At 42.1% G+C, this 27,109-nt stretch overlaps 1 protein-coding gene across 1 annotated transcript in view; it reads left to right on the top strand.

Moving 5' to 3' along the window:
- The first annotated feature begins 1,349 nt into the window (after nucleotides 1-1,349).
- Nucleotides 1,350-27,109, top strand: part of SHISAL1 (shisa like 1) — a 121,801-nt gene continuing 96,041 nt past the window's right edge. The window contains exon 1 of the mRNA XM_051962337.1: nucleotides 1,350-1,433. The gene's annotated coding sequence lies outside the window, so the exon portion shown is untranslated. The remainder of the gene's footprint in view (nucleotides 1,434-27,109) is intronic.

Raw genomic sequence — 27,109 nt, 5'->3', positions numbered from 1 at the left:
CCTTTATATTTACTACAACCCAGAGCTTGGAATGACAGCAGTGGAAGGAAGGATGGACCACAGAACGTTAGAACACAGGACAGTTAGAATGGTATTGCTGGATGAAGAATTTTTGAATGCTTACCACAGAGTGGCACAGTTAACAGAATGGTGTCAGAACAGATTGGAAAAAGCCAGAGAAATCACCCGTGTGTGTGTGTGTGTGTGTGTGTGAGAGAGAGAGAGAGAGAGAGAGAGAGAGAGAGAGACAGACAGACAGACAGACAGAGAGACAGACAGAGACACAGAGACAGAGAGAGGAAGTGCTTGTGTGCATCTTTGTATCTCTTTCTCAAACGGGGCACTTCAGATTGTGGTCTGATATTCCCGGTTCTAAGGCTCCTTTTTGCCAAGCTTAGCTCTGTGCCTGGCACATATGTAATAGGTGCTTAATAAATGTTTATTGACTGACTGACGATAAAATATTTGTTTAACTGAACTGAATACTCAAGAGTTGGAAAGGAGGGGAGAAGGAAAGGAGAGAAGAAGAAAGAGATAGAAAAAGACTGGGAGGAAGAGAAAGGAAGAGGAAGAAGAGGAAGGAGGGTTTGAAGATGTGGTAAGAAATAAGGAGTGAAAGACAAGAAAAGAGTGGAAAGAAGTGAGAAAAGGACTAAAGAGGGGGAGAGGAGAGAAGAGAAAAAGAGAGGAGAGAAGAGGAGAGAGAGGGGGGGGGGCAGGGAGGGAGGGACAGACGGAGGGAGGGAGAGAGAGAAGCAGAAACCGGCACCGGCAGCCCGGCAGCCCAGCCGAGGACTTCACTGAAGAGCGAGCCAGGGAGCGCTGGAGCGCTGAGGGGCAGGCAGCCGGCGGGGAGCATGAGCGAGGCCCGGGGCCGGTGGCGCGGCTGCTGCGAGAAGCGGCGGCAGCAGCAGCGCTCAGAAGCAGCAGCAGCAGCAGCCCCAGCCCCAGTCCGCCGGCAGCAGCGTCTCGCTCCCGGGGTTCTCTAGGCGCCAGGGGGCCGCCTCCCTGCCTGCCTCTCTCCCTCCTTGACGGGCCAGGCCGGTCAGCGCCGCCTCATGGGGGCCCCCCGAGACCCGGAGGCTGCTGCCCGCCTCTTGTAACGGGGGCCGCGGAGAGCCCTCTAGCCCGGTCCCCATAGCCGGCAGCAGCGGAGGAGAAGCAGCAGCCCCGGGCGCCCGGCCCGGCCAGAACCAAGGCTTGGAGGACAGGGGCTCCGAGCCCCGGCTCAGTCCTGGGCGTCCCTCCAGCCCCGGGGCGCACGCGCTGGGGAGTCCCCGGAACTCAGAGCTGCGGGCGCCCGACGCGAGCCCGCGGAGCCGGCACAACTGTTGCAGGCGGCGGCGGCGGCGGATGCGCCCTTGGAGAAGCCGGCTGCCGGCGGCGGCCGCTGGGGCTGCCTGGCCACAGAGTAGCCGGGGAGCTGCGGCCAGGTAAGGAAACCCTCAGGGCAGCCCCGGGTTCTTGGACAGCCCGGACCCCAGTGCAGAGAGAGGGTGCCAGCTGGTCCTGGGCGCGGGGCGCGGGGAGGGGCGCGTGCCAGGGTAAGTGGGGGTGGGGGAGACGCAAACATGCAGGTCCCAGGCTTCGGGATCTGGGAGCTCAGATAAGAAGATGGCAACTCGCAGGGGGGGCGCGTCCCAAGAGCGTGGAGGTGGGGTGAATACCGGCTTGGCCAGAGCACACTTGGCTGGGGGAGGGGGCGCGTGCCAGCGGGTTGGGGACGCATCTGGGGAGGGTAGCGCGTGCCAGCTTGACCCGGGCGCACCTGAAAGGAGGCGCGTACCAGCGGATCGAGACCTCACTTGGGGAGGCGGGGTGCGTATGCCAGCTTGACCCGGACACCTGGGGGGAGGGGCGCGTACCAGCGGGCCGGGTTCACACCTGGGGAGGGGCTCGGAGAAGCTGGTTAGCGGCTTTAGGGCGCAGCAGAAAACAAGGCGCAGACAAACCGGTCCGCGGCGCTAGTGGGTGGGGACGGTGCCAGAAGGTCCCCCGGCGGCGCAGAAAGAGCTTAGGGTGCCGGCAGGTCCCGGGAGATGGCGGGGCAGGACTATAGGTAGGGGCGCCCGCTAGCGCTCTCCGAGGACTTGGAAATCCAAGTTGGGGAGGGGGTGCCCGGATGAAGAAGAGGAACATTTCTTTCTCTCACACCCCAATCGTCCCTAGAAAAACTGAGGCAGCCAGCAACCCCTTCTCCGCCCCCGCAGCCCCCACCTTCCGCGGATGCCTCTACTCCTCCTGAGTCTGGGGCCGCGGGCAGAGGCTCGCTTTCGATCCTCGGCCGAATCAATATTTATCCCTGGCACCGAGGGCATTAGTCTTTAGCACCTTCGGAAGCTCATTAGTGCTCGTTGTTGCCATGACAACCAGACCCGAAGCTTCATCAGATTTTATATATGTATATAAATATATAGCTATTCAAATTATTATTTATTCAGCGAGACCGGGGGGAGTGGAGAGGGAGCGGGTTGGGGTTGTCCCCACCAACTGGTAAAGCCCGGGAGCTCGTCCTGCCACCTCTGGTTTAGAAACGCCAGCCACAAGGCTTCCCTGCCCTCTTGGGAGAAGGAAGGTAGACGAGGGATGTGGAATAGAAAGAGCTCCGGGATATTTAATTCTGTAATAAACGCCCTTGTCGGAGAGAGCCAGAGCGATGGAGAAGAAGCTGTGTGTGGAGATACTGCAAGCTAGCGTGGAAAGGTCTTTTAGACGAAGTGGGGGTGGGGGAATGGCGGGGGAGGGGAGTCTTTCCCCTTCTTTCTTGCCTTCCGCTGAGTCCCGCTGGCTGGGAGGGATTGCCCGAGTTCGAATTCTGCCCGCCACCTTCCCCCAACTCCTCCTCCGGAGCCAGTCCCAGGAAAAGGGGCCCGGATGGTGTTGGGAAGAGGGAAGCATCGTTTCATCCTTAGAGAATCTTGGGGAGGGGGGGGAACCACGCTCGTTCCAATGACCGGGAAGCGCCTGCTCCCTGCCCTCCCTGAAGTAGAGGGTCAGAGCTCGGCTTTGTCTAGTATAGACATGAATGTGTTCCCTAAGATCCGAAGGCTGTTCGATAAAGTCGGATCCTCAGAGAAGCAAATAAACCGGGAATTGGTGGAAAGCTTCAGTCTGCAAGCTCAGGGTGATTTCCGGGTTGGCTGTCCACAGCCCAAGGTGGGTAAGTGGAGATTCTCCCTTCCACTCCCATCCCCACCTTACCCTCCTAAAAAAAACCTGTTTTCTTGGTCTTAGCGATTCCCTAAGTAAAATTCTCCTTTTACTAAGGGGGAAACTGAGGCCCAGAGTTGCAATGGAAAGAGCAGGGGATTTGGTATCATAGACAATGGATTTGAATCCTAACCCTAACTTTTCCCAACTCCTACCTCTTAGTTGCAAGGTCATTTCCAATTTCCAGGGCTCCGGTTTCCTCCTAGGTAAAATGAGCGAATTGTATTATCTCGAAAGTCTCTTTCCATGTGACCCTGACTGAATCTCAGTTCTTGACCCCTCAGCTAGAGCTCAAGGAGGAGAGGAATAGGAGGTGCCCCGGGAAAGGATGACAAAATGGACAGAAATCCTTTAACTTGATCAGCCCTTGTGGTGGTATCGTGGAAGGAGCTCTGAATCTGAAACCCAGAGAACATAGGTTCTAGCTCTTGTTCTGTTTTGTTTGCTTGAGATCAGGGGATGTTTATTCTTTACCCCTGTCTCACAGCACCCTAATAGCTTCTTAATCAATTCTTTCTGAATTAAATTGATGTCTCTACTACTAGAGACCCCCCTATAAAATGAGAGATTTGAACTCACTGATAATTAAAGCCCTGAAATCTAAAGAAAAATCTGCACAAGAAATGAGGTTCACTGACTCAGGAGAGGGTGAGGTTTCCCTATCAAAAAGGCCTGAATTGGGGATTTCCATAGCCCAGACTAGATGGGAATATTTCTGCTAGGATAGGTTCTGGTATTGTTGAGTTCCTTTGGGCCAGAGAAAATTCCCAAGGAGGAAAAGACTAGCAGAACTCATCCAGTCAAGGGATGTGCCTTTTTCCAACCTCAATCCCAAAACTAACTCCTGTTTTTAAGACGGAGGGGCAGAAGCTATTTAAGAAGGCCCCCATCTGTCTGAACCTGCATCCTGGCAGGTTGTTGGATTGAGGAGAAAGAGAAAAGGATTATTTTTACTCTTTGGGGATTCTAGTAACACCCTTCCCTGTTTTCCAAGGAGAGCCCTGATCTAGAGATGGGGGGTGGGGATTGAGGAGGAGAGAAAGAAAAAAAAAACAATACTTTCTGGTTTGTAACATGGGCTAAGAAAGGCTTTTGACAATGAATAGTCATTAAAACTCTGCCTTGAGCTCCAGCAGCCTGGAAGGAGAGAACCCTGGGTTGGTTTTAGAGACTGGCTCTTAGTATTTATCTCTGAGGCCTTTGCCACTTACTGGCTGTGGACAGTCATTTAACCTCCACATGCCTCAGACAGCTTCCTAGTTCTACTAAACTTTATTAAATTTCTACTAAATCCCAGTGTGGTATCTTGGAGAGAAGCTGGCTTTACAGGCAGTAAAAATGACTTCAGATTTTACCTCTAATGTTTTATTGTCCCTGTAATTTTGGACAAGTCACAGACTCCCCCAGTCTTGGTTTCCTCTTCTGTAGATGAGGGTTCTGTCCTAGACAGTCCTTCTTAGGCTAGATCTGTATTCTTTGCTATTATCTGTATTGGTGGAAGAAATCCTCACACTGAAAAAATCACAGATTATTGTAAAAGAGAGGAGAGAGATTCCAAAATATCAATGGTATTGTCAGGGTCCATGGGGAACTGAAATGATGAGTTCTTTTTTATGGCATTTCAAAAGTTACAAGGCTCCCGTGCTATGGGAGTGTTTTGTTTCCCCATTTTACAGATGGAGAAACTGAGGCTAGAATGGCATAATTTACTTAAGGTAATATATTAATGAGTGGTGAAACTGAGAGTTAAATTACAATAATAAGTAAGTTACATAACTATTAATTAATACCAGCTGATGAGGTAGATAATGGAGCCTTCATGCTTTGTTCCTAGAATACCCCCCCTTTCCTTCTTCCCCAACTGATTTCCTTACTACCTGTCCTTTAAAACTCAACTCAGATGCTCCCTTTTCTGGAAACTTTCCCCAATTTGCTTTTGTTAATATCAGCCTCTGCTCTTATTTTCATATGTGTGGTCCTAAAAGGGATCTTCAAAGGGCATCTAATCCAATGCCTTCATTTTAGGGATGAGGAAACTGAGGCACAGAAAGGGAACAGTGACTTCTATAAGCTCTTCTACTTCATATGTGGCAGAATCATAATGTTAACTCAGATCCTCTCCTGACCCTGAGCATTTGTGCCATGCCATATTCAGGCAATATTCATGTATGTAACTCATCTACTAATCATGTAATATTGCTCTCCTCTGGGCGGTGCCCTATTTCTCTCCTTTGTTCTGACCTCCATTCATAAGGAGACTGTAGTGCCTCTTTTATAACTGAGCTCTCCCCAGTGCCAAGTATTTGCACACAGTAGGCACTTAATTAGTGTCTGGATTGACTTGAGCTATATTGTATCATAGAAAGTGCACAATAGTTGGAATCAGAGACCTGGATTCTAGTTTGCATACTAGGCAGCCACGAGCTTAGTTGTGTGGTCCTGACTTCTCTGAATTTCAGTTTCCTCTTCTAAAATGGGGAGTGGGGAATTAGAGTTAGATCAAAGGATCCCTAAATTTGAATTGCATTGATATAGTCTGTCTTCAGTGAGTATTCATTTGATAATGGATTAGAGAAATAAGTGGGATAGGACTCTAAAAAGAAAATAAGAAATGGGGATACTATTTGTTCTTAGCCTCCTAGCCTTTTTTACCTCACAATTCCACATGCACTTCATCCCTGCCTAGAGTTGTATTTTAATACCTTTGGAGTTCAGAGCTGAATTAAAAAATAATTTTCCAATTCAAATCCCGGCCCTGATACTTATTAGTAGATTAATTGTAACAATGCCACAATAAAAATTACAACCAGCATTTTATATAAGATTTTAAGGCTCGCAAAGCACTTGACAAATATTATAGCCTTTGATACTCTCAACAGACCTGAGAGATAAGTGCTGTTATTATTATTATTCCCATTTACAGATGGAGAAACTGAGATAGGCTTTGGTTTAAGTGACTTACCAACACTCATATGGTTAGTATAGTTCACTCATCTGAAGCCAGATTTGAACTGAGGGTTTCCTGAGTCCATTGCTGTCATAGTATTACCTAGCTGAGTCACTTTGAATGAGGTTCTATCCTATCTCTGGGTCTCATTTTCCTCATCTGGAAGGTAAGGAGCTTTTCCAGCTTTTCCAGCCTTAAATCCTATGTCCAGGTCTTTCAGGTCCCAATATGTAATTTAATCTAATACAACAAATGACTTTCCATCAGGGATTAATGAATTTAGCTTGGCCCCAAGGAGCAGAATGAGGAACAATGTCAAGGAGAAATCAAGCTCGATCCTCAGGAAGGCTGCTTGACCAAAGAATATTAACAAAGGAATAGTTGCCTTGAGGTTGGGAGGGATGTTACCCTATCTGTGGATGCCCTCATTTGAGTTGGAGTGCTGAGCTGAACCTGTTGGGCTTCCCTCTTCCCAGTGCTTAGTTTTGTTTTCTAGCAAAATACAGAAAAAGCAGATGGGAGAGAGGTATCTTGTGAGGTTCTAAATCTGGAAGGGGAGAAAGGGAACCTGAAACCGGGTTTTGCCACTTTGTACCCATGAGCCTTGACAACCAACCTCTTTTCAGACTTCAGTTTCCTCATTTCTAACTGATGGATTCAGATTAGAACTGTCCAAGGTTCCTTCTTCTGAAACATGTCCAGACAAATTTAGGCACCTAAGTGAGAACTGAAGATCAGTAATGCCAGATGATGAATGATAGAAAAGAGAACATTAGGCATGAGGTGGCTCTCACAAAAGAACTTTTCTTTATGTTTTCCAAGAGGAATATATATAGAAGAGGATTGGGTTAGTGCTAGATGACAGGAAATAGAAGGAGAAACAATAAAATTTGAAAAGAGATAGAGCATGCCTTTAAAAAGGATAAAGGGTGCCTACCAATTAGGTTGCAGGATCTGGAGTTGGAAATGACCCTAGAGGAGCCAGTGTGTCCAGATTCTTCATTTTATAAGAAAACTGAGACTTTTCAGTTAAGTGACTTGATCAAAATCAAATAGTTAGTAAATGAATTTGAATTCAGGTCTTTCCAACACCCTATTCATTAAACCGTGCTATCTCTCCAGCTCCCAGTAAACAAACTGCCTCTGAAGGTAATGAAAGCTCTGTCACTGGCAATTTTCAAGGAAAGGCCGAATGAGTACTTGGCAGAGATGTGGAGAGCATATTTCTGGTCAGGTTTGAGTTAGACTCAATGCCCTCAAGGTCTTTTCCATCTCAGAGATTCAGTGATGCTCCGGATTGGCTGTAACTCTCTCTGCAATCTGACGAAAATAACAAGGTGGGTTACAGATGGGTTTTACTCTTGCTTTCAATTTTGGCCAATATTGAAGAAAGTGTGATGTTATTTTGGGTGTATCATGGGACTCACACTTCAAGGCTGGAGAAAGAGAGAAACATTTTCAAAACCCCATTTTCAAATGCTACCCTTTGCAAGGAAAGAAAAATTCTGAACTGCCACTCAATGCCACCTATACCCCTTGCCACAACCAGCCGGTCCCTTTGCTTTTCCATCGCTGAACTGTCAGATGTGATGGCATCGAGCTCTAAATGATCACGGTTTGTCTCATTTTTCAGAGATGTGTGAATAATTTTTCCCAAGCCCTCTTAAGAGCTTCTAGGACTTAATTCAGTGTTAAATGAGTGTAATTTAGGAAACTCACAAATTATTTGTTAATTTCTGGAAGGCAGTTTTCACATCTGCCAAAGGAGGTGCAGACATATGGATAAGAATGAGTTCCTATGTATTTAAGATGGGGGAGAAAAGGGGGAGCCATTAAGAAGAAGGAGATTTAAAAAAGAAAAAGGAAAATCTCTATTCAAATTCAACATGAACAGAATAGAGACAATAAAACACCTGCATGGGATAGTGAGGTGAGCTCCCAGGAGGGTGAAACTTAGAGTTCCCACATGTAATGTGTGACAATGAATGAGTCCATAAGGATCACAGATCCAGGAGGGGAAGGGACCTTGGGGGTTAGCTGGTTCACCCTCTCATTTTACAGAGAAGGAAATTGAATCCTAACAAAGATGCTCAAGCTCACCTATGTAGTGAACTACTTAACTTCTTTCTACCTCAGTTTCCTTATTTTCTAAACAATATAAAAAGATATACTTCATACTAAGACATACTTAGTCATACTTCCCAGGAAGGTTATGGGGATAGATTAAATGTAGGTAAAGAACTTTGCAAGCTCTAAAGTACATGTCAGATCTTACTATCATCATCATTGCTATTATGACAGATAGGAACAGATATTTGGAATATTTTATGGGGTGAAGACTTATAGGTCTTTGGCAATAACTCCACTCTTAAATATACTTCTATCTCAATATATAGTTTTGGAAGGCCCTAACAAGATATACATTGAACTTCCTCAGACCTATAACTCACTGGAGCCTCTGCAGGCAGGTTTGTCGCCTACCAACAATGATATGCCATGGAGACATAGCTTGGTGTATATATTGGATGTCCAAAGAGGGGGCTTGAAATCACTGTTCTCACACAGGAACATGAGCAAATTAGTTTCTTTCCATAAATCTTATCTGCAAAATTAAGCCAGGAGGGGCACAGTCATCTCTAGGTCTCTATAATATGGTTCTTATTGTCTCTATAGTTCAATAATCTTCATCTATACAATGGGGGCAACAATTGTGAGAATCACATGATTTAGAGAAAGGGGAGGTTGAAACCCATGGTCTAAAATTCTGCATTGGGAAGTAAGTGAACCCCGGAGAGATGGGAGGTTGTCAAAAATATTCTGAAGAGCAAAAGAAACACAATTCCATTTAAGGAGGGACAGAAAAGGATGTAAGGGAACTTCACAATGCCCAGTGAGAAAAACTCCAGGAATAGAAAAATTCCATTCCTGCTTCTTGAATATTAAACAAACTGATAGATCTGATTGCTAATTTCTGCTGAATGATATTTTAAAAACATTTTAGAGAAGAGGAGAGTTGCAGAAATGGAGACATATGTCCCTTTTTTAAGAAAGGGAAGATAGAGTGTGGAAACTATAAGCTAGTGAGCTTGTCTTGCATTCCTGGCAAAATTCTAGAATATATTATCAAAGGGATGGTTTGCAAGTATTTAGAAAAGGGAGTAGTGATGTCTAAGAATCAACATGGTGTCACTAAGAACAAGTAACAGCCAATTAAGCTAATTTAATTTTTTGGATGGGATTATTAAATTGATAGATCAAGGGAGACCATAAACAGAATATTCTAGGGTTTGCACAAAACATTTCACAAAGCCCTCTGTGGTATTCTTAAGGACAAGACAAAGAAATCTGGGTTAGTTAATAAAACAGATGGAGTTGAGTAAATGAACTGAAAAAGTAGTCACCAATGGATTGGTGGGCAACTAGGTGGCACTATAATGCACAAAGTGCCAGGCCTGAAGTCAGGAAGGCTCATCTTCCTAAATTCAAATCTGGCCTCAGACATTTACCAGATGTGTAACTCTGGGCAAGTCATTTAATCTGTGTGCTTCAGTTTTCTCATCTATAAAATTACCCAGAGAAGGAAATGGTAAACTGCTTAGCATCTTTGCAAAGAAAATCCCAAATAGGGTCACAAAGAGTCAGACATGACAGAAACAATCGAACAATAACAATAGATTGATGACAACTTGGGTGGTGATGGAATACAATGTAGAGTACCCCATGGATCATTCCTTGGTTTTGCCCCATTTAATATTTTTGGATAAAAACAAAGAAAACATCCATCATAGAGAAGATGTGGGACTGAGATGGATAGTTAGCACATTGGCTGACAAAGTCAAGATTGAATACCATCTTGACAGGTTAGACCACTGGGCTGAATCTAAAAAGATGGAAGTTTTAAAGGGATAAATATTCATTCCTACACTTGGATTTAAGATAATCAACTTTGCAAATGCAGAGTAGATGAGTTGCAATTGAAAAACAGCTCCTTTGAGAAGATTGTGGGGTTTCCTGCCTGAATGTTCCATATGAATCAATTGTATTAGATGGAGTCAATAATAATAATTAGAAAATTATGTAAATGTGATCTTGGACCATATTAAAGACTCCAAATGTGCTTGGTAGTATTCTGTCCTGCTCAGATAGGGACACATTTGAGAAAGGATTCCCTCAAACAGAAGACAGACCATTGGGGTAATAGGGAAACCCAAGATCATGCCATATAAGGGCAAGCATGGGATAAGGTCTAAATTGGTAATGTCATTGGTTTGGAAAATTCCCTCTACCAATGCATTTCCTCTGCAACTTAAACTCAGCTTGGAGAATCACCTGGAACATTTTGAGGTTGAGTGATTTGCTCTGGATCACCCAGCCAGTACATGGCAGGATATACATGGGATCTTCCTAATTCTCTGTCTATTATACCCTGTGCCCTATAGGAACAATTAGAAATGGTTAGCCAGCAGAAAGAATTACGGAAGGACATGATAAGCCTTCATTTAGAAGAGGGATTGGGTCTTGTGCCCCTTGGCCCTAGAACAGGAACAATATAGGAACAGAATGGGAAAAGGAAGGGAGAAATTGCTGGGAAATTCACCAGATTAACTCCCTATCCAAAAGTGGAAGAAGCTACCCTGTGGTAGCTTAGATAGTGAAGTTCCCATCAATGTAGGTCTTCAAACAGACATTGGGTGACTATTACTTGGAGACTTTGCAGAGGGGATTCCTGTTCATATCCAGGTTGGACTTGATCACCAAGGCTTCTTCCAACTCTGAAATTCATGTTTAAACAAAACAAAGGATATGTGAAGCGGAAAAGTATGTTTTGTGGGGCAAAGGGCCAGATTTGGAATTTGAAGTCCTGCACTTTACTTGTGAATGGTGTGGCTTTGGGCAAGTCATCTACCTCTCTGGATCTTCTCTCTAACATTAGGAGGAGACTCAATGGTATCTCGAGTCCTTTCCAGCTTTATAGCCTATGAATATGCTCTTCCTTTACTCCATTTATCCCCTTGACAAGCTACTCCTTCTCTCAAATTTCCTCATAAACTTTAATGACAGCACCATGCTCCCTCTCACCCAGATTCACAACATTGAGCAAATTCTTCCATCTCCTTCAACCCCCTAAAGCAAGTATTTGGCAAGAAGTGGTAGAGACGGGATGAGGAACCTGGATTTCATAAGTATCAGGCAGCTCTAAATCTACAAAAGTTGGATCTCCCTCCATAACATTTCTAAGTCTTTTTCCTCTCCATTCTCACAGCCATTACACTTGCTCAGACTTTCATCATTTCACCCTTGGACTATTTCAATAGCCTCTTAATTGGTTGCCTTGTTTCCATTATCTCTCCTTAATAGTCCATTTTTCATACTCTTTAATAATCTTCCTAAAGCATAAATCAGACCATGTCACTCTGTCACTCAAAAACCTTCAGGGGTTCCCTATTGTCTATAAAATAAAACAAACACTTCTTAGCCTGGCATTTAGGGCCTTCCACAATGTAGCTTCAATCTTTATTTTACATCATGTTCCAGACAAACAGTGCTACTAGCTAGGCATTTTCTGATCTTTTCCTAAGCTGTATCCAAGCTAAGGACAGAACTATTACTTCAAAGCTCACTTGAGGGACCTTCTTCCAGGAAGTTTTCCTTTTCTTCCTGGATCCCTCTCAAAACTACATAGTAGGCTCTCTTTCCTTACATTTCCTCAACTCTCTATGGAGTTGAGAAGCATGGACTTCTCTTTTGTCCCTATTCCTCCTCGCTGTATGGCCACAAAGGTCCACCTTGCCCCTCATATCGTCTTAACTGGCTTACTAGAAAGTCTGAACACTTCACCCTATGAGTTCTGCTTTGGTTATTCTGTTAGCTGGGCTGTGACTTTAGAGAGACAACAGTGATTGGGGGCAAAGGTTAGACTGAATCTCAGGTGATCTAGGATGGAGTGTAATCCAGCTGTGTGAATTTGGGCAAGTTAATTCACTTCTCTAGGATGTCAGTTTCTTTTTCTTTAAAAATAAGGAAGTGGAACTGGGAGTGGAGCTAAGACCCTTCCCACCTTGAAACATTTGTACTTCAATTTGTCAATCAATGAATAGCCAGTCACTATGTCAAGCAAAAACAATTCCTGATCTCAAAGAACTTATATTATAGTCAAAAGAGAGATACATGAACATTCATAATATGAACAAAATGAATGGAAAGACATTTTGGGAAGAAATGAACTAACAATCAGAAGGATCAGAATAGACTCCATGCATAAAGTGGTGCTTGGGATTCTACAAGGCAGAAGTAAGGATGAATTCCAGGCAGCAAGGCATGAAGCAGAAGAGGGAAAAGTCACCCATGAGGAACTTTGGAATGAGTCAACTGGGGTGGAATAAAGGGAGGAAAAAAGAGTGAAGGAAGGCTGGGAAGAAGGTGCCCACTGGAAAGGACTTAAAACAGCAAAGAGAGCACTTTGAGGGAACTGGGAATGTTAGAGCTTTTCACCTTAGAGGTGGGGGAAGGTCATAAAATTTGCTTTGAGAGTTGGGGGTGGATGAGTGAGCTAGAAGCCATGGTTATTATGGTGGTATTGAATTAGCTATTTAGATGGGAACCCTTCTTAGATAACCTAATTCATCAATAATGATAGTACTTTAGGTTGCACAGAGTACTTTCTTTGAGTCACAGTTACAAGTATTATTATCTCCATCTCACAGAGGCTCAGAAAGAGATGAAGAAACATAAAATGGTGTAATTGGGAGTCAAGTCCAAGGGTCCTAACTCAAAGTCCAAGTCTCATTCCACTGCACCCCATGCCCCCCAAATGACAGCTCTGTGGGAATAAGATGGAGGAGAGAGAGAGAAGTTTTAATAAAGTCAAAAAAGGAAAAGAGGTTGAGAAAAGACATAGAGCACATCATCCTTTTAGGGTCCTAGTGAGCAGTGAGAAACTACTACTACTACTAATAATTTTATATTATATATAATGCTGATATAATTATTAGCATAATTGTTATTATGGAAGCTAGATGACACAGTGGATAGAATTCTGAGACTGTAGCAAAAAAGATTGAAGTCAGGTTGCTTTATATCATATCATATTATATATCATGTTATATATTGTTTGAGGCAGCTAGGTGGTACGTAGATAGAACACTGGACTTAGAACCAGGAAGATGATCTTCATGAATTCAAATCCAGTCTCAGACATTCATTTGCCAAAAGTCACTTAATCCTATTTGTCTCAGTTCTTCTGTAAAGTGAACTGGAGACTCACTTTACAGATAGCCAATCACTCCAGTATCTTTGCCAAGAAATAGGATCACAAAGAGTTGGACATGACTGAAAAACAACCAAACAAAAAAATAATATTAGCACAGTTTTTGTCACAAAGAAAGCACTATAGAAATGTAAACTGATCATAATTACAATCATTATTATTGTTCCAACCTGACCTATTTAAACAAGTTGCTATTGCTGGAAAATGGGAAATCAACAAAGGGATATCCACATAGGATATCAATGTTACTTAAGGAAGTTGGGATAAAAATCAAAAGCCATAAGGAAAAAACCAAAAAATACTAAAAACCTTATCCAGTAAATCTGTACAAGCATAATCTGTACATATAACATTGAACAAAAACTGTACTCGGACAATAAGTTGAGCTTCAGAATTGAATAGGAAAAATCTAGGTTAGATTGCTTTTGATAAATTGACCCCAATCTTTTTGAAACATTTTTCTCTTAGATTTGAATTTGGAAGGGACCTTAGGGATGATCTAGTCCAACTCTTTCATTTTTACAGATGGGGAACCTGAGACCTGGAGAGTTTAAATAACTTGCCATGGTCACATAAGTAGCAATATTTGAATTTAGGCCACCAAACTGCAGGTAAGTCTATCTGGCATTATTCCTGTTGCGTCATTTGACTCTCCTATAATATCATTAGAACAGCTCCAAGATGGAGGCAGCACAGTAATTATTATCCCGGTTTTGTTGTGAGGGAGTGAAGCTCAGAGAGTGAAAATGACTCACAAAGATCCCACAGTAAGTGATGGAGCTGAGATGAGAAACCAGTTCTCCTGCCCCAAGTCAGGGCTTTCTACAGTACACGATGTTGCCTTTCTTCCAATGTTGAGGAACATCTGTCAAGTCAGAGTACCCATTTTGGGTTAAGTATGAGAGAAGACTTAGAAAAGGTTCTAACTGGACTGAAATCTTACTTTTCTTCCTGGTACTTTAGTGGCCAATGGACATCAGGAAGGAATTGAATAACTATTCTTTTGATGGTAATGGTGAATTCTCCAGTGTTTTATTAGCTAACATACCCCAAAGCTACACATTAATTAGGCCTCTAAAATACTGTTTACTCAGGCATCATCCAATACTGTGAAATGGAACCTTTTTTCTCTCTCCATTATAAGGTATTCTCATTAAAAATAAAAGCTCGAAATCTGCTTATCTTGGGGCAAAAGATTACATTAGTCCCAGGAAGTGTGAAGCATCATTTATCACAGATGAGTTTATGTCTTAATGTGACTATATTTATCTGGACTGAACCTAGAGTTCCTTGAAGGCTAGAATTGAAAGTGACCTATTCTAAGGCTGAACCTATTACTCAAGAACCTCACTGAAGACTGAGAACACTCTCACTCAAGAATCTTCATTCACTCCCTCGTGGATTTAAGAAGAAATACAGAGTCCTTAGCCTGGCACTGAATGCCCTACACAGTCACTCAGACAATCAACAAACATTTAATTAAGGTTCTACTATATATTAGGGACTGTGATGACCCAATCCACACATCTTTTTACACTTTTTTTGACTTTTACAATTTTATACCATTTTTTAATGCATAGCAAATGAGCTTTTTGGCTATAATCTCCATACTTAACATTCCATCTTCTGCCTTTGCTGAGATGTGCCCTCCATTCTTAGAAAGAACTCCCTCCCTGCTTCTTAGATATCTTATTTTCAAAGCATAACTCTGGTGCCAACTCCTACGGGCAACCTTTCCAGATCCACACCCTTGCCTCCTCAACTTATTTTGCACTTTAATTGCTGTAAAGATATATATCTTTCCTACAGTAAAGTGTAAACTTAATGAGGGCAGCGACTTTTTCTTTAGTGTTGTATATCTCAGAACCTAGCCCAGGGTCTTGCGCATAGTGAGTGCTTTAAAAATGTTTGTTGAATAAATGAACTAATGTTAGATTTGGGAGGGAAATTAGACCTAGGGATGTCAGAACTAGGAAGGTGTTTAGAACAGAGAACATCAGATCTGGAGGAAGCCTTAGAACAGAGAATGTCAGAGCCAGTAGACACCTTAAAGATCATCTAATTAAAACTCATCATTGGATAAAAGAGGAAAATAAACTAGGGGAATGACTTACAGGACCACATGATGAGGTAACAGAAGGGCCACTCTGTTCCTGTGCCCCATAATTTAAATGCAGATTCCTTGCCAGTTTCTTGGTCCCTGAGAAGTAAGCTTCTGCACAGGTGGCCTGTTTGGTGCTCACAAAATGCATTTCTCTTCTAGAAGAGAGAGGTGAGAGAGGATTCCCCCACCTCCTCCCTTCCTTTCCTTCAGCCTTTCCTTTGTTCTGTCTTTTTAGTGGCATTTGCATAATTTCTGAAGTTGATTGGCCCAAAGGCAGCTCCATTTAATCACTCCTGACAATTTTCTGGTTGCAGCAGCAGCTGTCACCAATTAGTTGTGTTAGCAGTAATGTTTCTTCATAACTCATCTCTGCAGAACCTCCACCTCATGCCTGCCCTGATGAAATAACTGTGCCTGACAGCTTGAAGGAGCACAGCACAGGCCACCATGTCCCAGGATCCCAGAGCTGGAAGGGTCCTTAGAGAGCCTATTTTCCTTAGATGCCCTTACGCAGGTGCCACCTCCTCCAGGAAACTTCCCCTTGGATTTCTGCCTCGATTTTCAGATTTCCCATGGTACTTTATATCGCCTCAGCCTCCCACCCCAAATTATCTTGTATTCACTTTGTATGTATTCTGAATACATTTAATTAACACTGGCAACTGCAGTTCAGACCAGGGGACTGGGGCACCGGGATCAGTCTCTTTCTACTAAGGACCCTTCTATATAAACAATCTGGACTAGGTTCAGTTTTATGGGACCTTGATCATCTTTAAGACAGGATAGATTTTCCCCCCTGTTCCCATTAACTCATTGAATCTTTTCCCTCTCTATCCACTTCCATCCAAGTGAAAAATTTCTAGTGTTAAAATTTTTGTGTGTGCATCGACACTTATAAAAATCAGAGCTTAATTTGTTGTTTTGTTGGGTGTCTAGACTTAAAGTGCTAGAGAAAATGTTAATAATGAAGATTAAATCTAAAAGTTTGTTGTCAGAGAATTTCTTATTAAACATTTATAGCACACTCCTATAGTCTTCTCAAGTAGAAAAGTACTTCAAAAATAAGATGAATCGGATATGGGACACCGATTTTCTGTACCCCAAAGAAGTATGTATCAGAGATGGGACATAAACTTAGGTCTGCCTTTTCTTGAGGCCCTCTATCTGCTACACTGATGCTTTTCACTTAGTAGGTGCTTAAGAAATGTTTGTTGATTGATTATTGCAATCAAATTGATATCTGATTCCCACCTGTCTCCTCTAAAACTCTCAGCTCTGACCCTTCCTCTTTGGTGGAGGTGGTCCTGAGTTCTCCAATAGCACATAATTGGGGTGCACAGCCAATTAGAAAGCCTTTTCTGTTGTTGTTTGCTTGCATTTTCTCTTCTTTCTCATTTCCCCCTTTTTGATTTGATTTTTCTTGTGCAGCAACATAATTGTATGCCTATATTGGATTTAACATATATATATATATATATTTTAACCATGTTTAACATATATATTGGATTACTTACCATCTAGGGAGAGGGGGTAGGGGAATGGGGGAAATTGGAATACAAGGTTTTGCAAAGATTAATGTTGAAAAATTATCCATGCATATGTTTTGAAAATAAAAAGCTTTAAGTAAAAAAACAGTTCATATCATAGGATCTTAGGACTATATCTGAAAGGTGGTCTAGGGCTAGTCCAATCCCATGATTTTTATAGCAGAGGAAACCGAGGCCCAAAGAGGTCCTGTCTCATGTCCAAGATTATAAGGCAGTAAATGGGACCAAGTAAGGTGTTCTTTCCACCAGACTCGTCTGCTTCCCCTAACTTGGGGTTGCAAGCATTGGGTTTGGAGCCAAAGGCTCTGGGCCGGCCTTTCTCTACCAGCTGAGGATGCTGGCATAGACTCCGTCCAAGGCTCTTTCTAGCTCCTCAACCCTGTGATCCCAAACATTTCAACACTTTGCCAGAGGCCAGCCTGGACACCTACATTGATTGAAATTCACAGTTTTTATTTTTGTACATTAGATTCGTGTGGCGCCTGTCCTCCAAAGAACACAAGGAATGACAAAGGTTGTCCTATTTATACCCTCAGCTCAGCAGGAGACCAGGCGGCTGCATTGATTTTGTGAATGGGCCTGCTTGCTGGGAGGCAGCTGAGGGAAGGGGGAGAGGAGAAAGTGCTGGGCTGGGGGAGAGGAGCCCTTCTTCCAGCCAAACTGGGCTACCTGAAGGAGCCTGATTCTGGGCAGGATCTTCCCTCTCATCCGGCAAATAAGGAGTTGGGTTGCTCACCCTCTCTGGTACACATCAGTAAAGCAGATATTTATTTTGTATATACCTATATGCAGATATGGGGCACAAATGGTGCCATAGTGCACAGCCACTGAACCTGAAGTCAGGAAGACTTACTTTCATGAGTTCAAAGCCAACTTCAGACTCAATAGGTATTTATGTGTATTTCAATATGTAAGTATATATATCACTATTTTTTCCTCTGGTGGAATATAAGGCAGGTACTAATCATTTTTATTTTTGTGTCTGGCACATAGTAGGTACTTAATAAATCCTTACTAATTTATTAATACTGTCTTCTTTGATGAAATGTAAGAGCAGAAAAAGCTGAAAGGAAACAAAGAAGGAAGTAAGCATTTATTTCTTCTATGTGCCAGGCACTGTGCTAAGTGCTTTACAAATAAATACATTTGACCCTCCCAACAACCCTAGAATAGTTATTCCCATTTTGCTGTTGAAGAAATTGAGGCAGACAGGTTAAGTCACACCGTCCAAATTTAAATTTAAACTCCTTGATTCCAGGTCTAGGCAGAGACTATTCATTGTTATTTTTGCAATCCCATAATCTATTAAAATCATCATTTATTGTTAATCTTAAGAGATGTGCTACACTATGTACCAGAAGCACCAGTAGATATTAGATAAATAGTAGATAAATGCTTGTTGATTAATTGATTGATTAAGCACTTACTGCACACAGTGCCTGGCACCCCCTTAGGGTTAGGGGTACAAAGAGCCTCAGAACCATGACTGACCCCAAGAAGCTTGGAATCTAATAAAATGAAAAAGCCATACCCAAGTGATAAGAACTAATTTTCTGTTGGCACAGAAAATAAAACTCTTGAGAGAAGCAAGGAGAGAGAGGATGACTCCATGACTTTGGGAAGGGAGGAGTAACCAGAGGAGTCTTCATGAAAGGGAAGGCACCTGAACACAATCTTGAAATATGGCCAGTTCTTGTCAGGGCACCCGGGGGGAGGGAGCTCCTTGTTGAAAGTACAGCGTGAGCAAATTGTGCCAAAGCAGACAAGGACTCGTTGAGCGACTCTGAGGCTGCCAAGAGTCAGATGGCAAGAAAACCGAATAGCCTCTTGTCCCTTAAAGGGCCAGATACATAAAGTAAGCACTGATCCTCTGTTTTCAGAGGACTTGAGATAAAGGAAGGTCTGCTGTGGCCTTAGCTTTGAAGAAAGCAAGTGACTGCAGTAGAGGTAAGGACTAGTACTCCAAATGTGGGAAAACTTTGAGGGAATGACACATATTGGCTTTCTTTGGTGTGCAAAGCAGTGGGGATTTTCCCTAGCATTGTTGTGACCCATATCCAGTCACCAAATGGCTAGATTGGCCCTGTGGCAGTTATTTGGGATGCCCAGCAAGATGCACTAGGCCTTGTTTTCTCATTGACCCCACCTGAGATTTGAAGAGCTCGTGTTCCTAAGGGTACTTTTTTCTTCCTCCTCTCTCTTCCCTAACCTTCCAAATTAATTTGATTTTGGGAATAGAAGACCTGGTTTGAATATATCCCACAACTCCTTAGCTAGGGGAAGTCTTGTGGGGATATGTGGGGTTTGACATAGAGAAGGAGGCTAAAATAACAAAGTAAATACTGGCAAGTATAAAAACAAAGTAAATAACAAAGTAAAAACTGGCAAGGACCTCGGAATGGGGGATATCAGAGCTAGGACAGGCCTTAGAACATGGAAGTTCTGGAACTTCCTCTGGAAGAAGCCTTAGAACAAGGGGTATCAGAGCTGGGAGGGTTCTTAGAGTAGAGAGGGCCAGACCAGAGAAGGTCCTGACATATTATCGAGCCTAATTTCCTCACTGTACTAATTGAGAAACTGAGGTTCAAAGTTTCTTCCCTATCCTGGAAAAGAGTGATTATGAGGTAGAAAGTGTCTAAGCCTACCAAGTTAATTTTAGTTAGACAGCTAGAAAATAGAAAACCTCATCCATTTCCTTCCCCATCACTATGGAGCCATATAGCCTCCATGTCTAATTTTCAAAGCAATTTTTACAGTGCCTCTTCCAAAATATGGTTACATGCTTCTTCCTCAGAGCAATACAGGCGATTTGTTGTGTTCATGAGAATGAAGAATAGCCTCAGGACTATTTTCCCATGAAGATTCTTTAAAGGAATTAGGGATGTTTTTCTTGAATAAGAAAAGGTCAATACATGATCCCAGTCTCCCAATATTTGAAGGGTATAAGAAAGCAAAGTGAGATGTAGAATTGACATCAAAGAGATGGAGGGGTAGAAAGAGAAAGAATTTGGAACTCAATTTTTGATTGTCAAAAAGTTTTTACTTGTAAGTGGAAAATATTTAACAAAATAAGTAAAAAAATTTTTTTTTCAAGAATCCATAATGGATAGATTAGGCCAGATTTAAAATAAAGAAAACCTAACTTTAAATCTTGCTTGAGATAGTTGTCAGCTATGGATAAGTCATTTAACCTCTTTGCCTCGATTTCCCCTCCTCTTAAATGAGAGGGTGGATTCAAAGTCTCTAATGTATCTTCTGGTCCTTGATCTAAGATTCTGTTAAGCTGTAACACAAGGCACCTTCCCTCAGTTAGCCACTCCATCTTACCCTAAGATATAGTTTCAATTCAGTCTGTTTCACTTTCTACTCAACTAGTAAATGTCTGAGGCCTAATTTGAACTCATTTCCTGCTCTATCCATTGCACCATCTGGCCACTCCATGTAGATGAGAGTTGGGGCACAGTTATGATGCCATCTGTGCCAAAGGAATATTGATGGTTTACCTGGTTCCTTCCTAGGCCATTTAGCTCTTGAAGCCCGGAACCTCATCTAGGTTGGCAAATGTTTATTTTGTACCTTTACATGTAGTGGAGAACAGGATGATCATTGCCTCTTATACTTTGTGTATTTATTGTACATAAATTATCTCCCTCAGCAGAATGTAAGCTCTATGTTCAGAAAAATGTTGAAACAACCACATGGCCTATGAAGTTCCCCTGGCCCTGAGTTGCTCTGATTTTATATTAAATCTTCCAGCTATCTCTATCTCATAAGATGCAAGTTCTCCCTGGCAAGGCCTCCTCTGAAGGTCCTCTGATGTCTGGTTAAAAAAAAAAGATGGGGGGGAAGGAAAGAACAGATTAAACAGACAAAAGTCAGGAGTGACAATCCCACATATCTGCTCTATGGGAATCCTTAGCTCCCTCCCAGCCTGGACCTAGAAGCTATATTCATTATATCTCCTACTTTTCCTCTTTTGTCTTATGTCAAGTCACGCTGGAAGATTCTATTCTTCCAAGCCTTCCTTTCTGTCTCTGGGGCCATGTCCACTGTCCCCATTCTGTCCTCCCACACTTTTTCTGTGGACAAAGCTGTCTTGGTTCATGCATCTACCATCTTCTATGGTAGACACTGAGCCTTCCAGGCCCCAAATGTGTTTATTATAGTTCCTGCCTCCTCCCTTCCCCTAAACACAGATGTTTCTTTGAAGCAATTTTTATGTCCCATGCTGGAGAGGGTCAGGGATAAGTAAGAAGGTTGAGGTTTCTTTGACTTAGCTTCAGTTAGCATTTCTCTTCCCCTACTGCCCAGCTGGGAAAGCCTTTTCTTCTCTAAACCCCGATTTGAACCTCTGTCAAATGAGCAGATTGATATTTGTGCTCTCTGCCTCCACGGGGTTATTAGAAGGAAAGAAATTTTATAAATACCCAAATTCTGGGGAAATAGAACTTATTATTTGGCTCAAAGCACAATTCTGAAGTCAGCTGGTGAAGCTAGGTATCAATTAATCCATCAGCCAACTGGAGCCAACTGGCCAGACCCAGAGCCAGACACCGGACATAGAGGCAGAAAGGAAATAGCCCCAGCCCTCTGGGAGTTTACAGCCCACCCAGGAAGACAATCTGTGCATTTGTGATAGAAACAACCTAGATACAGACATACAAAACCCTACATGGTAAGGATTAGCAGCTCTGGGGATCAAGCAGAATTTTGCTCAGAAGATACTGCTTGGCTTGAGCTTTGAAGGAAAGTGGGAGATTTTAAAACATGGAGCTCAGGAGGATATCTAGATCCTGATCCCGGTTGACTGATCTCTTTACTGTAACTCCCTACTCCCATCCCATTACTTTGTATGTGCTCTATTTCTGTATATTTCCTTGATTTTTCCTGTGTATAAGTTTTTTCCTATGACTCAGTAGGTCTTACCTTGACCTTGACCTCATGTCTTAAGGGCTAGCAGAATTTACCATCTGCCCTACTGATATGCCCACCAGATCCATAGGTATTGGTATCTAACCAGTCCACGCACCCTTAAAACCTTTAAATCTGCCCTTCTGCCCTATCTTGGAATCTCATGTCCCATATTACTTTGTACTGGACTGCTGGTTTTCCAAGCCTTTCCAAGTCTCCATTAAAACAACCTTTCTAGAGCACCAGCCCTGAAGTCAGGAAGACCTGCGTTCAAATCTGCCTCAGACACTTAACACTTCCTAGCTGTGTGACTTGGCAAGTCAAGTAATCCCAATTGCCTCAGTAAAAAACAAAAAACAAAAACAAAACAGCCATCCTCTATGTGTTTTCTCCCCAAAAAGAATGAGGGCTCCTTGCAGGCAGGTACTGTTTAAATTTTCCCATTTAAATAATGGGAATTTAATTCCAGCCCTTGTCACAGAACAAGCATTGAGAAATACTATTTCATGTATTCATTCAACAAACAAATCAACAATCACATATTAAGTCTTACCCTAGGAATACATAGAAGCAAAAAGAAAAAAAAAAGCAAACTAACAAACAAAATAAATACACAACCTTCAAGGAATTTACATTTCAGTGTGACCGGGAGGGTCATTTCCTTCCTTGGAAACTACATTTCTTCTACTATTAAAGTGAGTGGAGGGGACTAAACAGTTTCTTAGTCCCTTAGTCCTTTATTGCTCTAGAACTCAGCTCTGATGGGGAGATAACATGAATAAAAATAGACATATATAAGATATAAATTGCAGAAAGTCAGAGAGCCGTAGAGTTGGCAGGGACCCCAGCTGCCCGCCTATTTTCAGCTGCTCCATCCCTTGTCACCCTCCTCATCCCTATTCAAACACATTTTCCAGAATCTGTCCATTTTATGCCCTGTGACTTTCTTAAACTCTTAGAATATTCAACTCCAAGGATTTTTGAGTCTTCATTTATAGAATTAGATGGTCTAGGATCCAGAACTGGAAGGGATCTAAGAGGCTGTTTCTTTCTAGCCCAGTCTCTTCCTATATAAGACCTACTAAATTCCAGGAAAGTTATTACAATTCACATTTCTAATGGAGTTTGGGGTAAGACATTCAGTGTAAAAACGTGCTACATACTTTAAATGGGCAGCTAGCTATCCTAAGGCCAGAAAATTGGACTGTTTGTCCTGTGTATCCTGGTACCCTCCTACCCTGAACTGGATCTAGGTGGCAAAGGAAAAGAACAAGATTGTTGTGGCTTCTTGTGGCAATCTTCCCCAGCTCTGTTTTCAGTAGAAGACATGAGGAAGAGCACAGTTAATCTCTCTCCTGCACTGGTCCCAGGTCCCAGATGTATACCTGGAAGGGATCTCAGCAGCCTTCTCAAACAACATATCCATTCTGCAGGTGAATCAACTGAGGCTCAAAAAGGTTAGATGTTTGAATCATCCTTGATATTCTGCTGAGCGCATGGATATTTGGTTTTGCTTTGTTTTGTTTTGTTTTTTTAAGTTTACTTTCTTTCTTTTTTTTTTTTTTTTTTGGTCTTTCTTTTTTATATTTTGTTTTTATCTGGAGATGAATAGAATATTTCATCATGAGCTTTTGAAGTTCTTTGTATTTAGTTCAATAAATATATATTTTTAAAGAAACTAAAAAAAGGTTAAATGACTTCAAGATCAAAGGTTCAAAGTAGGAAGGGGTTCATCAACATTTTGGCCAAGCTCCTCATTTTACAGATGAAGCAACAAGAAAATGACTTGCTCATGTAATCAACATTAGGGACACAGGTCTACATTCTCTGATATCAGTTCAATTCAGTTCAATTCCAGCAACAGTTATAAAACAACAAAGCTGCTAGAACTACGGCTATGAAAGCCAACATGGTCCTTGTAGAGGAACTTATATTCTAATGGGAGGAGGGGTCAAGGAAATAACATCTATACAAATTAGTGTGATACAATGGATATAAGGGAGAAACTCAAAATGCTCTAGGAAAAAATCATCCAGAGGGATCAATGAGGCTGACAGGCACATAGGCTGACCTTTGAAAGAAGACCCTTGACAATTAGAACTGTCTATGGCAAGAATGGAAACTGGAGAATACCCAACAACTGGGGAATGGCTAAACAAGTTATAGTATATGAATATGATAAAATACTACTGTATTGTAAAAAATGATGAAGAGATGGTTAAAACCTGGGAAGATTTATCTGAACTGATGCAGAGAGAAGCAAGCAGGACCTGGAGAACAATATGTATAGCGATAGCAACATTGTAAAGCTAATCAACTGTGACTTAGTAACTCTGTTGAATATAATGATCCACCAGAACTTCAACAGATTCAGGATGAAACATACTATCCACCTCCAGATAGAAAACTGATGGACTCAGAGTGCAGATCGAAACATATTTCTTTTTCTTGCTTTTTTTTTTTTTTTTTAGAACACGGCTAACACAGAGATGTGTTTTACATGACTTGAGGTTTATAATGAGTATTATCTAAATGGATGGAAGTGAGGTTGAGTGAAAGAGAGAATTTGGAATTGGAAACAAAAATAAAATTTTGAAAAATAGAAACTGTACAATAGTAGAAATTCTGAAAGAGGCAGTGGACTTCCTATTAACAAAGATCTGCTAGTTTGGGCTTTATGGCTACTGGTAAGGCTATTGTGAAGCCCATAATAGAATATCATTAATAACAACTGAATTCATTTACAGATTGATTAATGGATTCAGGCTACAGATATTTACTAGCTATGTGATCTAGCTAGTAAATGTGGGATTGTCACTAGCAGGTTTCTGCCTCAGTTTCCCCATTGGTAAAATAATAATAATAATAATAGTGCCTGTCTCTCAGGACCATTGTGATGACCAAATAAGATAACAATTGTAAAGTCCTCAGCACTTTGCCTGACACATAGTTGGTTCTGTAGAACAGAACATGGTAGGCATGATATAAAAACTTTATTCCCTTTCTCTTTTCTTTATGACCTTCTGAGGGACTTGAAGCTTAGAAGAGCTGTCTTTAAGAAGCTAAATGACTGCCACAGGAATGAGGGATGACACTTGTTCAGTTTGGCCCCAGAGGACTAAATTAGGTCTAATGAGTGAGTGGACATTACAGAGAGACCAGATTCTGCTGCAGACAAAACAGTATTGCTTCACAGGGAGAATGGTCTGGCAGTGAAGGCACACACATTTCAAGCTGTTTGTCACTGTCTTGAGCTGGACAGCCTCCCAGTCTTTCCAGTCCTGCCCCATACTGAGTTTCTGTGATTCACTGACTTTGACCTTCACCTTGTCTTTTAAACCCCAACTCCTTCTGACTCACTTGGAGTCTTCTTTTCCAAATGGTGATCAATATTTGGATCTCAAAGGGCATCTCCTCTCCCATGCCCACATGGGGCTTTCTTCTCCTTCCTTCATCTGTAATAACTTCTCTTACTCTTTAAAACAATAATAACAGCTCACATTTTCTCATGCAGAAACTATCTGATATAATCTTTACAAAAACCCTATGAGATAGGAACCATTAACATCCCCATTTTTGATAGGAGGAAACTGAGGCCGGGAGATGTTAAATGATATGTCTAGTGACTATCTGAGAGAAGATTTGAACTCAGGTCTTTCTGACTGAAAACTCAACACTCTATCCACTGTCCCACTTAGCTATCTCAGACTTAGTACAGAAGAACCTCATCTTGAGGAAGGCTTCTGAACAACCTTTCTGAATGATATTGAGTTAACATCTCCAGATGAATTTGGCGATGGCTAAAGCAAGGATTACTTTAAACAGAGAAACAAGGCCTGAGTAGGGCCCAGGCTGGAGGGAGTCCCATGACCCAAGCTATGGGCATTGGATTTCCATTCTGTCCTCTTTAGATGTTCACTCATCTAGGGAGAAAAGAAGATATTCTTCAAAATTCTACATCCCACTAGCATCTGTCTGGTGTTTATTTGGGGTGAGTTCCTGCCATAGTAAATGAGAAAATTAGAGGATTTAAGGAAGGCTTACAGAACATGATATGTCAAAACTTAATGGGACCTTAGATTTTAGAACATTCTAGCTCTGGCATTCTATATTCCAAATTCATTCCCAACTTCCTCATCTTTCAAACAATGAGCCTGGATGAAAAGATCTCCATGGAGCTTCCATAGCTATTTTTTTAAATTTCTGAAAATGATCCCTGGAAGGGACAATGACCAAGCCAGCATCACTGAGTGAGTAAATGAATGGCAGGGTCAGCACCTGAAGCCTGGTCTCTCGGTACCATTCCAAGGTTCCATTCTTATCCTCTCCATTGCCCATCTCTAATCTCCCCTCCCCCAAACTTACAATCTCCATGAATGTTTGGTATTCAGCCTTTCTAGAGATACACATTGCCTTGGAAAGATGCCTAATTGTTGATACAGAGAACATTTTCTCTCCCTGATTTTTTTTCCCGTTCCCCTACCTTCTGTTTCCTATTGCCAGTCTCTGAATGAAAGGTCATTATCATCTATTAATACCACCTTGGTATTTAGGTTTGGTCTTCAAAGAAAGACTATATTTTGGCAGGAACATTAAGGATCTCATGCTGCAAACAAGGTGGTAATTTAGGGCCCACTTCTAAGATAATTAAACTTACTTTTCTATTATGATATACCAAGGTTTCACCCTTTGAGTAGATTTCAGCCACAGCCAGTTTTGTGAATGTCTGTTCCTCCTGTCTCCCTCTTGGAGAAATTAGCTTCTTCCTTTGTGTTGATGAAAAGTTTAATTGATAAAGGCGTCTCTCCTCATTGACAAAGTCACTATTTATCACAAGAAATAATCATAGAATTCTGAACCTGACTTCAGAGAAAGTGATACTTAATAAATTCATTCATTCAGTGGACCAACAGTTACTAAGGGTGTAGTAGGTGCCAGGCACTGTGTGAGATGGTGAGAATATATTCCTGCCTTCTGGGACCTTCTAGTATTTTAAGGGAGGTGGTGTGCACATGATCCATCTATATAAAGTAGATTCAAGGATTTGGGAAGGGGAAGGGAGGTGACTGAGAAGAAAAGGTTTGTAAACTGTAGAGTACTGGGGAAATTAGGGTGAATGTATT

The sequence above is a fragment of the Antechinus flavipes genome, chromosome 5 (assembly GCF_016432865.1).
Source record: "Antechinus flavipes isolate AdamAnt ecotype Samford, QLD, Australia chromosome 5, AdamAnt_v2, whole genome shotgun sequence".
Classification (NCBI taxonomy): Eukaryota; Metazoa; Chordata; class Mammalia; order Dasyuromorphia; family Dasyuridae; genus Antechinus; species Antechinus flavipes.
This window is presented reverse-complemented; position numbering and strand designations above follow the sequence as displayed.